Raw genomic sequence first — 15,764 nt, 5'->3', positions numbered from 1 at the left:
TTCCGCCGATGTATCCGTATCCATGTCGGTTCGTGGATAGCGTCGTCGTCTGAAGAATGGTTTTCTTTTTGCATCAGGATCATTTCCAGAAAGCCATCTGTATACTTGGTGATTCTCGTAATCTTGATCTACCTTGTCAAATTTAGCTTTTTTAAACTTGATAAGGTCACGCTTGTATATGGCTAGTTGATTCTCCAGTTTGGTCAGCCAATCATTCTCTGAATCAGCGGTCAGTATGGGAAGGTGTTTCACTTCATAATTGTTGATTTTTTGTTTGGAATTGTCTACCTCCAAGTTAGCTTGCTCAATGACCAACAGCATAAGGTCTGCTGAGCACTTGTTTAAAATGGAGACCCATTTACGGCAGAATGCCGGATTGAATCTACCGATGGTGGGACAATTCCTCACCCTGAACCCCCTGGGAATTTTTTTAGCTCGGTAATAATCACTGAGTGTGATGGCGTGATATGTGAAATCGATTTCTTTCTTTTTCATGCGGAGTAGATCCCTGTATATTGCTTCTGGGGCCAGTGCTTCAGCCTGAGTCCACAGTTGTTCTTTGTGCAATATAGCTTCTGTGTCTGATTCAGAATAGCTGAAATGTCTCTTACCTACATAGCACCGTTCCCGGACCACAGGGAACTAAGCAGGTCAAGGCAACCAACGCAGTTAATACCAGCATTTCACCTATGTGCATCTGGGAATCTACTTGAATTATTGTGTGCATACAATAATCACTTTCACGTGTGTTCACGGAACCGGGCTGAGCACTTCTGGGAAACACCATTATGGAGCAGCCACTACAAGGTGATGAGAACTTATTCAATCCAGCACTGATACCTTTACAGGAACATTTCAGCTATTCTGAATCAGACACAGAAGCTATATTGCACAAAGAACAACTGTGGACTCAGGCTGAAGCACTGGCCCCAGAAGCAATATACAGGGATCTACTCCGCATGAAAAAGAAAGAAATCGATTTCACATATCACGCCATCACACTCAGTGATTATTACCGAGCTAAAAAAATTCCCAGGGGGTTCAGGGTGAGGAATTGTCCCACCATCGGTAGATTCAATCCGGCATTCTGCCGTAAATGGGTCTCCATTTTAAACAAGTGCTCAGCAGACCTTATGCTGTTGGTCATTGAGCAAGCTAACTTGGAGGTAGACAATTCCAAACAAAAAATCAACAATTATGAAGTGAAACACCTTCCCATACTGACCGCTGATTCAGAGAATGATTGGCTGACCAAACTGGAGAATCAACTAGCCATATACAAGCGTGACCTTATCAAGTTTAAAAAAGCTAAATTTGACAAGGTAGATCAAGATTACGAGAATCACCAAGTATACAGATGGCTTTCTGGAAATGATCCTGATGCAAAAAGAAAACCATTCTTCAGACGACGACGCTATCCACGAACCGACATGGATACGGATACATCGGCGGAAGGTCAGAGTACGAACAGTGATCAGGACTTACCCTCCAAAGGAACTGCCCCTTTAGGAGTTGGCACTCGCGAAGCAAGACCACGCAGAGCAAAGCAACCCGCAGAGGGGGCCAATACAAACGCAGCCGCAGGTGGAAGGAAACCACCCGCGCCAAACAAGCGGAGGTAATAGTCAACTTATCCCATCACGAACTCTCTGCAAGCGAACGTAGTCTACTATCTAAAGGTCTATCATTTATCCCAGCAACCCCATTCGATGAATTAGATTGGCAAGTGGCAAAAAATCAGCTTCACCGCAAATTGAAATTGAAGGAGCACTTTGCTGAGACAGCTATGCAAAACGTCAGTGATATACCATCCAAATTGATGCAGTTCAAATCACCATCTACCTTCGATCCACTATCAAATAACGCCAGCATCAAAACATATATGCGTTTAGTGGATTTTGATTCGCAACATCTTAAAGCAACGAAAAAGGAATTCAAGCATAATTTATCCAAGTCTGAATCAGAAGCCCTTCACAATTTGTCCAATAATAAACAAATAATCATTCGCCCGGCAGACAAGGGCGGAGCTATCGTCCTGCAAGATGTCTGCGACTACCGGGCAGAAATCTATCATCAATTGGAGGAACCGGGTGTTTATACCAGGTTGAATGGCAACCCCACGTCCACTTTCTTGAAAGAACTCAAAGAAGCACTACTGAGGGCATGTGATGCAGGGATCATCACAGAAGAAATTATGAAATTGCTACTCCCAGAACATCCAGTGGTCCCGGTCTTATACACAGTCCCTAAGATCCACAAGGGGATTAACCCTCCCCCAGGACGACCGATCATCTCAGCCAGGGGTTCACTATTTCAACCTACCTCAGTACTGCTGGATTCCATATTGCAGCCGTATGTTCAACAACATCCCCATACTCTGATGGATACAACATCTTTACTCAATCAATTAAGTGAAATTGGACCCTTTCCTCCTGATACATGGCTGGTAACAGCTGATGTTACCAGCTTATACACAATTATACCGCATTCTGAGGGCCTCCATGCAGTTAACAAAGTTCTGCTGAATGAGTTGAAGATGGATCCCACACACAATGAGATTTTAGTTCATTTACTGGAACTCGTTTTAACAAAGAATTTCTTTTTGTTTGACAACAAGTTCTATTTACAACTAAGGGGGTGTGCCATGGGATCGGCCGTGGCCCCCACCTATGCCAACATCTATATGGTACAAGTGGAACAAGACATCTTTTTTTCAGATCTCAATGTCTCATCTAACATCATTCTATACAAGAGATATATAGATGATTTATTCATTATTTGGAAAGGCCCACAATCAACATTACTGAGTATACTGGATGCTCATAATATCTCTCCCAGCCCCGTAAAACTGGTCTACAAAATGGACCAACACTCCATAGACTTCCTGGACGTTAGGATATCCATTGTGAATACAAGCATTCATACCACGGTGTTCACCAAACCGACAGATAGGAACACCTTCTTGCACAATGCAAGTTGCCACCCCAAGGGACTAAAGCTTGGTCTTCCATATTCACAAATGATTAGGATCCACAGAATTAATTCAGACATCAAACAAGCAGCTGCACAAATGGATGAGCTCATTACTCGCTTTACTCTACGTGGATATAATGTCCAGCATCTACATGAGACCAAACTTAAGGTGTTAACCATGAACAGAAATACCTTATTACAGAAGAAGCCTAAAGCTACCATAACACCCAAGTTCATATGGAAAAGCACCTTTAATGTGGCCTCAGAGGAAACTAACAAAATAACTAAAAAACACTGGCACCTGATCCAAACTGATAATAAATTGAATCTACAGGATACGAACATCATGCCATGCTATCGCCGGTCCAGAAACCTGAAGGATATACTGGTTAAATCAGATATCTCTACGAGAACCACCATTGATAGACCAACTATCTTTTCAACCTATAAAAGGGGCTGTTTCAGATGCACCTGCACAACGTGCCAATACCTTATTGCCGGAGACACCTTCCATCACCCACACTTGGGTTATAAAATACCCATCAAATACCATCTAACCTGTGAAACATCCTTTGTGGTCTACCAAATAATTTGCCCCTGTGGTCTGACTTACATTGGCAAGACGATGAGGAAGTTTAAAGAAAGAATGACTGTCCATAGATCAGCCATCAGACTGGCCCTGACTAAAGGGAAGAGCGATCAGCCAGTTGCACGCCACTTCATGACCCTCAAACATTCCTTGGCGAGTTTACGATACCGCATGATTGACCACATACCTGCCAACATCAGAGGTGGAGACAGGCACAAAGCCCTACTACAATGTGAATCACGGTGGATATTTAAACTGGATGTAATCATACCGAAGGGACTAAATGAAGCTTTACCATTATCTTGTTTCTTTTAACCTCTTCAATATCTATTGCTACCTTTAATTCCTCTGCATTGTTCTGTCTTTACCCTTGCACAGCCTCTCCCCTTCACCATTTCAGTTTTTGTCATTTCCGCATATACCTTTTTTCAATACATTGCCTTAGCAACACATTAATTCAGTAATAGACCTTCATAAATAGATCTGCAGGCACAGCAGCATTTTAACTATTCCATTTTTATGGATTAACAAATAACATGTTTTAGAATCAAGTCCATACCATGGAGTGCTCAGGTATTTATTATCTCTAATGCCCATCTATGGGGAGCCCCCTGTCTGCAGTATTGTAATACATATACACACAGACTACACTTGGATTCAATAACACTTCTTTTATTGCTGACGATCCACCCAGATACATATCGCTTATGACATTATACACTTGTCTGCTTCAGAATGTATTGTGCATGATCACACAGCAACTATGCCTCTATGCTGCTCCTCTCCTCCCAGGGACTGCACACCGGGTTTCCATGGTGACGGCCTCACTGACGCACATCGCGTAATACGCGATGACGTCATCTTCCAGCGCTACAGCAGCCGAACGGGTCCCCGCCGGGCGAGCGCTGCACACTTCACTGCACTTGGGTCTCTGGGATATAAGGTGAGTTTTTCAGTATGTTATTTATCCTGATGACAATTTTGCATTAAAATTGAAACGTTGACAGACCGTGGCTGCTGATTCATTCCTGCAAACCTGAGTGCCGCACACTGCTGAGAATATATATATATATATATATATATATACTGGTGGTCAGCAAAATTCTGCACTGTCCTCCTACTATATACTGCGCACAACTACAATGCAGCACAGATATGGATAGTATACTTGATGACACAGAGGTAAAGCAATGGAATACTGTACCGTACTGCTATATATATACTGGTGGTCAGCAAAATTCTGCACTGTCCTCCTACTATATACTGCGCACAACTACAATGCAGCACAGATATGGAGCGTTTTCAGGCAGAGAACGTAGATATTTGCAGCACACTGAGCGCAGATATTTGCAGCACATTGAACACAGAAACTGAGAGAATGCAGCCACCTCCTCTCGCTATCATCTCCAATGCACGAGTGAAAATGGCGGCGACGCACGGCTCTTTATATGTAATATGAATCTCGTGAGAATACGACAGCGGGATGATGACGTTCGTGTTAACCGAGCAAGGCAGGAAGATCCGAGAGTGCCTCGGAACCGTGTAAAATAAGTGAAGTTCGGGGGGGTTCGGATGTCGAGGAATCGAACCCGCTCATCTCTGGTGATTACCTTCATGAAGCTGTTTCGGCATTTTGCTCAACTACCTGCAAGCCTGCAAGCAGCATACACTCACTGGCTGATGAGCTGTATAGATCCCAACTTCGCTCAAAGCTTCAATCCATGAGAACGGAGTGTATACAACAGTGAGTACAGCTGTGCCTGTTATACTTCAATAAGCCAACAGCATTGGTTAAGTAATTGTGCTGTTCATAGTTTGAGTCATCCGCTGGTGTGATCATTCCCAACAATACTAATTATTTGGACACTGTAGAAGACAGAGATAATGATGGCAGAGTGATAAGCAGTGTGTTAGGCGCCGGGGTCCGCTCGTCGGTGCGGCCCGGCGCCTAGCAACTAGGGACGCCGTACACGGACAGCCGCCGGCTCCCTGGCAACGCTGGACGCCGGGCGCACTGAGCCGCACGGACCCTAGCAACGGGGACGCCACTGACGGACCGCGTTCCCCGTTGCTGGGTCCAGGGTTTAATGAACCTACACCTGTTTCCTGGCCGTGCAGCAAGGCAGCTGCTCGGCATGTAGGTAATTAGCCCTGTCAGCACCTGATTGGAGGACTCCTGTTCATATGCACTCTCAGGGCTTCTCACAGACGCCGGTAATAGCTTCCTGCATGCTGTCTCTGTTTGCTGAGAGTCTGTTCCAGTCTTGCTGTATCCGGTCATTCCAGTATTCGGAAGTCCTGAACTCGGAAGTTGTCATCTTATTCCTGGAGTCCTGACTAATCACCGTATAACATCCAGTGGTGTTCGTGAGTCGCGGCTTTGCCGTGTGTTGCGGCTTGTCCGCTTTATTATTTATTATTTGTGTTTTGGAGCATTTCGCGGAGGGTTCCGCTTCCACAGGTCCACTCTGGTATCCAGCGGTGCTGGGTAGGAGTATTGGACAAGTGGATTTTGGTTGTCCTTTTCCCTGGCGGGTTTCCGCACATACTTCAGGTTTTGTTAGTTAGCTTGTTGCCCCTGGCCTGTTGTCAGTCAGAGGTCCTCTTGTTATCATCCTGCCTCGGATTTCCCTTTGTCTCTCACTAAGACCGGGGGGCACCGGAGTTGGGCAGACATAATCCGCCCTTCAAACGTGGCTGCCAGGGGCTCAAGAAACCATAGTCTCGCAGGGGATTTCCGATAGCACGGGTGAGACAATAGAGTTAGGGCGCCAGGGGCAACTAGTCTTTCCTGCTCCCGTTACCTGCATTCCATTCCAGCGCTCTGGTCCTTGTCATAAAATCTCCTCCGGTCAGGAGTGCTGGAATCATAACATTATTACCGGCCATACCAAAACTTAAAATTAAACGGAGTTTAATTTTTTCTTATTCAGTTTTTGTAAGAAATTGTCGGCCTCATGAATCCAACAGGGTTAGGACCAAATCCTGGTCAGCTCTTAGTCAGTCAGATTCAAGAACTTACTCAGATGGTTCAGGATCTTTCCCTTCGGGTGAAGTCGCAGGAAGATCTTTTACGAACTTCCCCGAGGGTAGTTCCTGAACCAAAAATGCATTTGCCTGACCGTTTTTCTGGTGATAGAAAAGAGTTTTTTAATTTTAAAGAATCCTGTAAACTTTATTTTCGTTTAAGACCGATCTCCTCGGGTACTGAATCTCAGCGGGTCGGGATTATTATTTCTTTGCTCCAGGGGGATCCCCAGACTTGGGCATTTGGTTTAAAAGCAGATGATCCGGTGTTTTTGTCAGTAGACGCTTTTTTTGGGTCTTTAGGACTGTTATATGATGACCCTGATAGAGAGGCATCCGCTGAAGGTCAATTGCGCGCTCTCAGACAGGGTAGGAATCCTGCAGAGGTTTATTGTACGGAGTTTCGCCGGTGGTCGAACGACTGTGGCTGGAATGACCCAGCCCTGCGCAGTCAGTTTCGCCTCGGCTTATCAGAATCTATTAAAGACAGTCTCCTCCAGTATCCCGCTCCTGAGACTCTCGATAAACTCATGGAGCTTTCTATTAAGATTGATCGTCGTCTCAGAGAGCGGAAGGCTGAAAAAGGAGCATCGGTCAGGTCATCTCCATGTGTATATTCCATCCCTGAGGACATAGAGGAGCCCATGCAGATGGGTCTCTCCCGGTTGTCTCCTGAAGAGAGAGCCAGAAGGCAAAACTCTGGTCTTTGTTTGTACTGTGGGGGTAAGGGACATTTTGCTCGTAATTGTCCGAATAAGTCGGGTAACGCCTTGACCAGGTGAATTGTGAGGGGGTTCACCTAGGTCTGCAGCTTATCTCCTCGAATAACTCCCTTTTAGTCCCAGCTAAGGTTTCCTTTGGCAGCCTCAGTTCCTCGGTGTCGGCTTTTGTCGACAGTGGAGCCGCAGGAAACTTTATGGATTTAACTTGGGCTAAGGCCTTAGGCATTCCTCGGTTATCTTTGGGTAGGTGTGTCACCATGCATGGCTTAGATGGGAGTCCACTGTCCAATGGGGTTATTTCCCTCTGTACACCCCCTGTACTACTTACGGTAGGAGCTCTTCATTCTGAAAAAATCGAGTTCTTCCTTACCCATTGCCCAGCAGTTCCAGTGGTTCTGGGTCACCCTTGGCTGGCCTTTCACAATCCCACCATTGATTGGCGGTCAGGGGAGATTTCTCAATGGGGTGCCCTCTGTGATAAGGAATGTATTTCGTTTCCAGTCAGAATAGCTGCTGCCATTCCTGAACTCATTCCCGTGGAGTACCAGGAGTTTGCTGATGTGTTCTCCAAGGGCAATGCAGACATTTTGCCTCCCCATCGGCCTTATGATTGCTCCATTGAGCTAATTCCTGGTGCCGCATTGCCAAAGGGAAGGTTATATGCTTTATCCGGGCCAGAAACTGCGGCCATGAATGACTATGTTAAAGAGAGTCTAGGGAAAGGATTTATTAGGCCATCTAAATCTCCTTTAAGTGCAGGCTTCTTCTTTGTGGAGAAAAAGGATGGCTCGCTCAGACCTTGCATTGACTATAGAGCCCTAAATAAAATCTCAGTTAAAAATACTTATCCTCTGCCGCTGATTTCTGTCCTCTTTGATCAGCTGCGTTCGGCTGTGATTTTTTCCAAAATTGATCTAAGAGGAGCGTATAACCTCATCTGAATCAGGTCCGGAGATGAGTGGAAGACAGCCTTCAGTACTCAGTCGGGTCACTACGAGTACCTAGTGATGCCGTTCGGCTTGTCTAACGCTCCAGCAGTTTTCCAGGACCTCATTAACGATGTGCTCCGTGACTTCCTAGGGAAATTCGTGGTCATTTACTTAGACGACATCCTGATTTATTCTGACTCTATTGAACAACATGTTACCCAGGTGCGTCAGGTTCTTCAAAAGTTACGTGAGAATCATCTATATGCCAAACTGGAAAAATGCGAGTTTCATGTCACGGAGGTATCTTTTTTAGGGTACATTATTTCCCCTCGGGATTTTTCATGGAACCAAAGAAGCTCCAGGCCATCCTTAGTTGGGCGCAACCTACCAATTTAAAAGCAATTCAGCGCTTTTTAGGGTTTGCGAATTATTACAGGAGGTTCATTCATTCTTTTTCCGACCTGGTTGCTCCCATTGTGGCCCTGACAAAGAAAGGAGCGGATCCTACCAACTGGTCGCGTGAAGCGGAGTTGTCCTTTCGGGCCTTGAAACAAGCTTTTGTCTCGGCTCCAGTCCTCAGACATCCCAATCCAGGATTGCCCTTCGTTGTGGAGGTTGATGCCTCGGAGGTTGGAGTAGGGGCTATACTATCTCAAAAGGATCCAGAGTCTCTGGAACTACATCCTTGTGCCTTTATGTCCAGGAAATTCTCCTCCGCTGAATCCAACTATGACGTTGGTAACCGGGAATTACTGGCAATAAAATGGTCTTTCGAGGAGTGGAGGCATTGGCTGGAGGGAGCAACACATACCATTTCAGTATTGACTGACCATAAGAATCTGCAATACATCGAATCAGCTAAGCGGCTGAATGCCCGGCAGGCTCGTTGGGCTTTGTTCTTTACTCGTTTCAAATTTATTATAACTTTCAGGCCAGGTTCCAAGAATACCAAGGCAGATGCTCTGTCACGCAGTTTTCTTCCGGTTCATGATAACAGTCCTGTTACTCCCATACTTCCATCTTCAGTCATTTGGGCAGGCCTCACACAAGATTTATTTACCCAGTTAAAACAGCTTCAACACCAAACTCCTGGAAATACTCCTGCTGGTCGTCTTTACGTCCCTGAGTTCTTGAGAGCTACTGTTTTGACTGAGTTCCATGATAACAAAGTTTCCGGGCATCCAGGGATCTCTAAGACATTGGAGTTAGTCTCCCGCTCAGTATGGTGGCCTGGTCTTTCTAAAGACGTTAAGGAGTTTGTTTCTTCATGTCAGGTTTGTGCACAGCATAAGGTTCCCCGTTCCTTGCCTATCGGGCAACTTATGCCCTTGAATGTCCCTCTCAGGCCATGGTCTCATATTTCCATGGATTTTGTGGTGGACCTTCCCCTTTCAGCTGGATGCAGAGTCATTTGGGTGGTAGTAGACCGTTTTAGCAAGATGGCTCATTTCATTGCCCTTCCCCGACTGCCATCTGCCCAAGGATTGGCAGTGTTGTTTCTCCGCCATGTTTTCAGTCTTCATGGGTTGCCCACTGATATTGTTTCTGATCGGGGTCCACAATTCATTGCACAATTCTGGAAGTGTTTTTGTGCTTCATTAAAGATGAGATTGTCATTAACATCTGGTTACCACCCACAGTCCAACGGGCAAACCGAGCGAGTTAACCAATCATTGAAACAGTATTTGCGTTTGTACTCAGCCAAACTCCAGAATGATTGGTCCGAGTTTCTTCCATTGGCGGAGTTTGCTTACAATAATTCTTGTCATTCCTCCACCAACGTGTCTCCATTCTTTTCAGTTTTTGGTTTTCACCCCAGAGCTAATTCTTTTTTTCAACATTCCTCAGTTTCCTCGCTAACCTTAACCTCCCATCTCAGAGCCATTTGGAAAAAAGTGCACCTTGCTCTCAGAAAAGCGGCCTATCGAGAGAAAAAATTTTCTGACCGGCTTCGACGTCCTTGCAATTTTAAGGTGGGAGATAGGGTATGGTTGTCGACTCGTAACATTAGACTTCGACAATCTTCAGCTAGGTTGGGACCCAAATTTATTGGACCATTTCATATCATTAAAAAAGTTAACCCAGTTGCTTTCCGGTTACGTTTACCAAAATCTCTTCGGATTGGTAATACGTTTCATTGCTCCCTGTTGAAGCCATACATTTCTTCAAATAAATTTCCTCGGAAGATCTCTCAGGGAAGATCTCCAGTGGATGTACAGGGACAACAGGAGTTCCTGGTGGAGAAGGTTCTCGATTCCAAGTTGTCCAGGGGCCGGCTTTATTTTCTGGTTCACTGGAGAGGTTATGGTCCAGAGGAAAGGTCCTGGGTCCTGGATAAGGATCTTCATGCCCCAAGGCTCAAGAGGGCATTTTTTCGGGAATTTCCTTGGAAGCCTGGCTTTAGGGGTTCCTTGACCCCTCCTCAAGGGGGGGGTACTGTTAGGCGCCGGGGTCCGCTCGTCGGTGCGGCCCGGCGCCTAGCAACCAGGGACGTCGTACGCGGACAGTCGCCGTCTCCCTGGCAACGCTGGACGCCGGGCGCACTGAGCCGCACGGACCCTAGCAACGGGGACGCCACTGACGGACCGCGTTCCCCGTTGCTGGGTCCAGGGTTTAATGAACCTACACCTGTTTCCTGGCCGTGCAGCAAGGCAGATGCACGGCATGTAGGTAATTAGCCCTGTCAGCACCTGATTGGAGGACTCCTGTTCATATGCACTCTCAGGGCTTCTCACAGACGCCGGTAATAGCTTCCTGCATGCTGTCTCTGTTTGCTGAGAGTCTGTTCCAGTCTTGCTGTATCCGGTCATTCCAGTATTCGGAAGTCCTGAACTCGGAAGTTGTCATCTTATTCCTGGAGTCCTGACTAATCACCGTATAACATCCAGTGGTGTTCGTGAGTCGCGGCTTTGCCGTGTGTTGCGGCTTGTCCGCTTTATTATTTATTATTTGTGTTTTGGAGCATTTCGCGGAGGGTTCCGCTTCCACAGGTCCACTCTGGTATCCAGCGGTGCTGGGTAGGAGTATTGGACAAGTGGATTTTGGTTGTCCTTTTCCCTGGCGGGTTTCCGCACATACTTCAGGTTTTGTTAGTTAGTTTGTTGCCCCTGGCCTGTTGTCAGTCAGAGGTCCTCTTGTTATCATCCTGCCTCGGATTTCCCTTTGTCTCTCACTAAGACCGGGGGGCACCGGAGTTGGGCAGACATAATCCGCCCTTCAAACGTGGCTGCCAGGGGCTCAAGAAACCATAGTCTCGCAGGGGATTTCCGATAGCACGGGTGAGACAATAGAGTTAGGGCGCCAGGGGCAACTAGTCTTTCCTGCTCCCGTTACCTGCATTCCATTCCAGCGCTCTGGTCCTTGTCATAAAATCTCCTCCGGTCAGGAGTGCTGGAATCATAACACAGTGAGCCAGATCTACGTACATATCATTTTATGGGGGGACGTATCAAGCCTTGGGGAGAGATAAAGTGGAGAAGTTGCCCAAAGCAACCAATCAGCTGCTAACTGGTACTTCAAATACTGTGCTAGAGTCTGTAAATTACAGTAAGAATCGGAGTAGTTGCTTTGGGCAACTTCCCCACATTATTTCACACCAAGGGCGGGATGTACTAACCTCTCCCAAAGCGTTAACTGGCTTTCTCTGTGCTCCCCTGATATCTTCTCGGTAACCTGTCTCCTCCCCGTCCTGGCGCAGCCATTCGCTTCTCCCCCTCACCGCCGCTGCCACTCAGGATGCGGGGGCATGCGCACATGTGCCGGTGAATACCAAGGTACCAAGGCTAAGCGCGGCATGCGCAACACTGAGTCCTGCGTGGCCGTGGCGGTGACGGGGAAAAGCGAATAGCAGCGCCGAGACGAGGAGGAGACAGGTTACCGAGAAGATATCAGGGGAGCGCGGAGAAAGACAGTTAACGCTGCGGGAGAGGTAAGTACATCCCGCCCCAAGGCTTGATACATTTCCCACTGTGGGGACATGTACTAACAGTCAACTTTTTGTTGGAGTTAATGCTCCATTGTATTGTCCAGTGTGTACGCAGCATTAGTGCTGTGCTAAGTGACCAAAGTGCAGTACGATATGTTAGCTTACACTAGCAGGCAGAAGGCAGAGAAAAACCTTTACCACATAAGGAGACACAATACAGGGGGAGCCACGCTCATCCGAGATGGCTCCATTGCAAACGAGCACTCCAGGCATGACTAGGCGATCAGTCCTCCTAATCACACCAGGAGTGCACAGAGAAGCTCCCATTCAGAGCGTCTCTGTCCGGGCGCTCGGACAAGGATGATCTCCATTCAATTTAATGGGGCGTGTCTCAGTCACGGGCGCGCGCAGCCAGGCGGACGGTGATGCTCTAGGCGATAGGCGCACCCGGGCGCGCGCGCCTAGCCACAGACGGAGCCCCGGCTAACGTGGCTCCATCTGTACGTACAGGGATTTCTCTGCCTTTTCATTTAGGCTTCTTATTTACATTTAGTTCATTGCCCGCTATATCTCTACCAGTGGGTCCAAAGAGACAGCGAACCCGCTATTCATAAACTTATTTAAAATGGGTCCAGGGGAACCCTGCACCGCACAACCTATACCAAGGTATACTTATCTTGTGCCAGCAAGCAGGTCTCTTCTACCTCACAGTGTCATCCTCCCGGTGACATCTTTGGTAAGATGGCACCGCACAGTGAAAGCAAATACTCTGGCGCTGAAGACAATGCCTTGGAGGAGAAGGGACCCACTTGCCAGTACAAGTTAAGATGTGGGACGGGATGGGGTAGGGGGGTTGCTGCTAAGAGAAATGGGCCCCGATGCACTTGGATGCCCTCTGGTGGTGACCCTGACAGAGGGGGGCTCAGGGTAAAGTGTCCGCTGCGCCCCCCCTACCCAATCTGGCTATGGGTGTTAATACTCACCTGCCACCACCTTATACCATCAGCGTTTTACAACATTTTTACAGATTGGGTGAATTATGAGCCTCAGGTAATCTTAGAACTCGGTGAATCATTTTTACTCATCTCCACTGTAAGTTTAACGTTGCCTAGTTTGCAGCAGGTAATGCTATTACTATTACTCAGTACTCAGTATTGTTTAACTAGTAGATACAGTAGTGCGGCCAGGCAGAGAACGTTTGCCATTGCAAATTGAAAAGTTCAGAGGGCTGTAAAACCCTTGTTTCCACATCTCATCCTCCCACGTCCTGGCTCTCGAGTTTAAGGTCTACGCAGGGAACTGTCCGAGTGGATTGCCACTTGAGAGATAGCACGCGCAAGACGGGCTGAAAGCTGTTTCCATTAATAGCACTGATTGTGCTGTTCTATCTCCAGATAGATTATAACTCTCTCTAATCCTCAATCCAGATGTGACATCCAAATTACAAGAGGTGACAAACGAATGCATCTCATTATTAGTGCAAAGGATGAAGCGATGGAATATACTAATGGCGAGGAGTGAGTGGGCGCACAGTTGCGTAATTCTGCTGAGGAGGGGGGAAGGGGGGGTAGAGATGATGAAATAATGTTTTTTTAGGAAATGTAACTCAGAAATGCTGAAATTTTTACAATACGAACTTAAACCTCTTACCTTAAAGGGGTGTGGTATAGAAGATCTAAATTCACAGTCATTAGGTCGGCCCCATATGGTCAACATACATTAAGTCGACACTGACATAAGGTCGACATGGACAAAGGGTCCACCTATGAAAGATCGACACAGGAAAAGGTCAACAGGTGCAAGATTTAAACACAGGAAAAGGTCGACACGAGAAATGGTCGACACAGAAAAGGTTGACGCAACATTTTTTCTTTTTGTGTCTTTTGCACTGTCAGAGCACAGGGAACCCAGTTAGTGCACCGTATCCCCTTGCATGGCTCGCTTCTCTCGCCATGCTGCGGGCAAGGTGCCTCGCTCCGCTACTGCTGCGCTCGGCCCAGGTTACTATTCCCAGTCGTAGTCCACGTGGATGGTAAAGTATGAAAAAGGTGTAAAAAAACCCAACCAAAAACCTTAAACAGTTGCGTCGACATGTGTCAACCATATGTGTGTTGACAATAGCTACCTGACGACCTTTTGTACCTGTTGACCTTTTCCAGCGTCGACCTTTCATGGGTCGACCTTTTGTCCATGTCTGACTTTTGTCAGTGTCAGCCTAATGCATGTTGACCATATCTTATTGACCTATTGACTGTTGACCTAGACATTGTCTGTCTATACATTGGAAGCCACCTTAAACACCTGTGACGGTGGGTCTTACAAATCTACTAACTTTACTGCCATTGTTGATAACTACTGGCACCAAGGCTGTAATTAATTAATAATAATGACAACTAAGGGGTCTATTTACTAAGCCTTGGATGGAGATATAGTGGCTGGAGATAAAGTACCAGCCAATCAGCTCCAAACTGTCATTTTTGGAACACAGCCTGTGGCATGGCAGTTAGGAGATGATTGGCTGGTACTTTATCTCCAGCGACTTTATCTCCATCCAAGGATTAGTAAATAGACCCTTCAATCTGAGTCATCCATAAAGATTCATTACCATGCAAGAGTCCAGACCTCAGTTCTAATCGGAACTCCTAGGCCCCCATTTATCAAGCCTTGGATAAATAGCACGGTGATAAAGTGCCAACCAATCAGCTCCTAACTATCATGTCACAGGCTGTGTTTGAAAAATGACAGTTAGGAGCTGGTTGGCTGGTACTTTATCATATATTTATTATACTGTAATCATATCAGTGTTATTTATATTCTCGGTAAATTGCTAAATACATTCTTTTTTAAATGGGGGGGGGGCGTTTGACAGAGCTCAAATATTGTGTAGAGCGAATAACATTATATGAATAATACTGATTGGTTGCAGAAATGTTTGTAATTTAACGTGTTGTCTGTGGTGCATTCAATCATTTGAGATCTGATTCCGAGAAGAGTGGCCACATCTCTCGCATCCCACCCGCTTCCTAGTGCAGCGGGCAGGATTAGGAGGTTAAGAGGAAACTCCTGGTGCTAAATGGAGGGGGCGGGGCAAAAAGACACAAATTCAGGGCAACCTCCCCCCCCCAAAGTGCTTAGTATCGTCTCCTCTCCGGGAGATGTGAAAAGTAGGTACAACCTAACGTTGCCACCAGCCAATGTGTAACAGTAGCTGCTAACATTTGTTGTGACTGGGCCCTGGGAGTCATTGGCACATCTGTAATGCAGCTTCCTACTGTACCTTAAAATGTCCCTGCTGGGAGTATACAGTAGTTCCACTTGCAAATCGTAGATGTGTTTTTCATTATATATATTAAACCTTGTTTATATCACGTACACAAAGTTTTTTGGACAGTATTTGGCCCAAGTAGTATTTTTATGGACATTCTATTAAGATTTTATAGGACACTAGCTGGAGTACCCGGCGTTGCCCGGGAGTTTAAGAATGTCTGTTTACAAAAATAAAAAATGTAAAATTTGACGATCATAGAGATTGGAGTGTGGAGGAAGGTAAGGGTAGGGTCAGTGACTCTCTATGCCAATATAAGATTATTCCCCTCCTG

Source organism: Pseudophryne corroboree, chromosome 9 (genome assembly GCF_028390025.1).
Source record: "Pseudophryne corroboree isolate aPseCor3 chromosome 9, aPseCor3.hap2, whole genome shotgun sequence".
NCBI classification, from domain to species: domain Eukaryota; kingdom Metazoa; phylum Chordata; class Amphibia; order Anura; family Myobatrachidae; genus Pseudophryne; species Pseudophryne corroboree.
The sequence above is the reverse complement of the archived record's forward strand: the minus strand, read 5'-3'. Positions refer to the sequence as shown.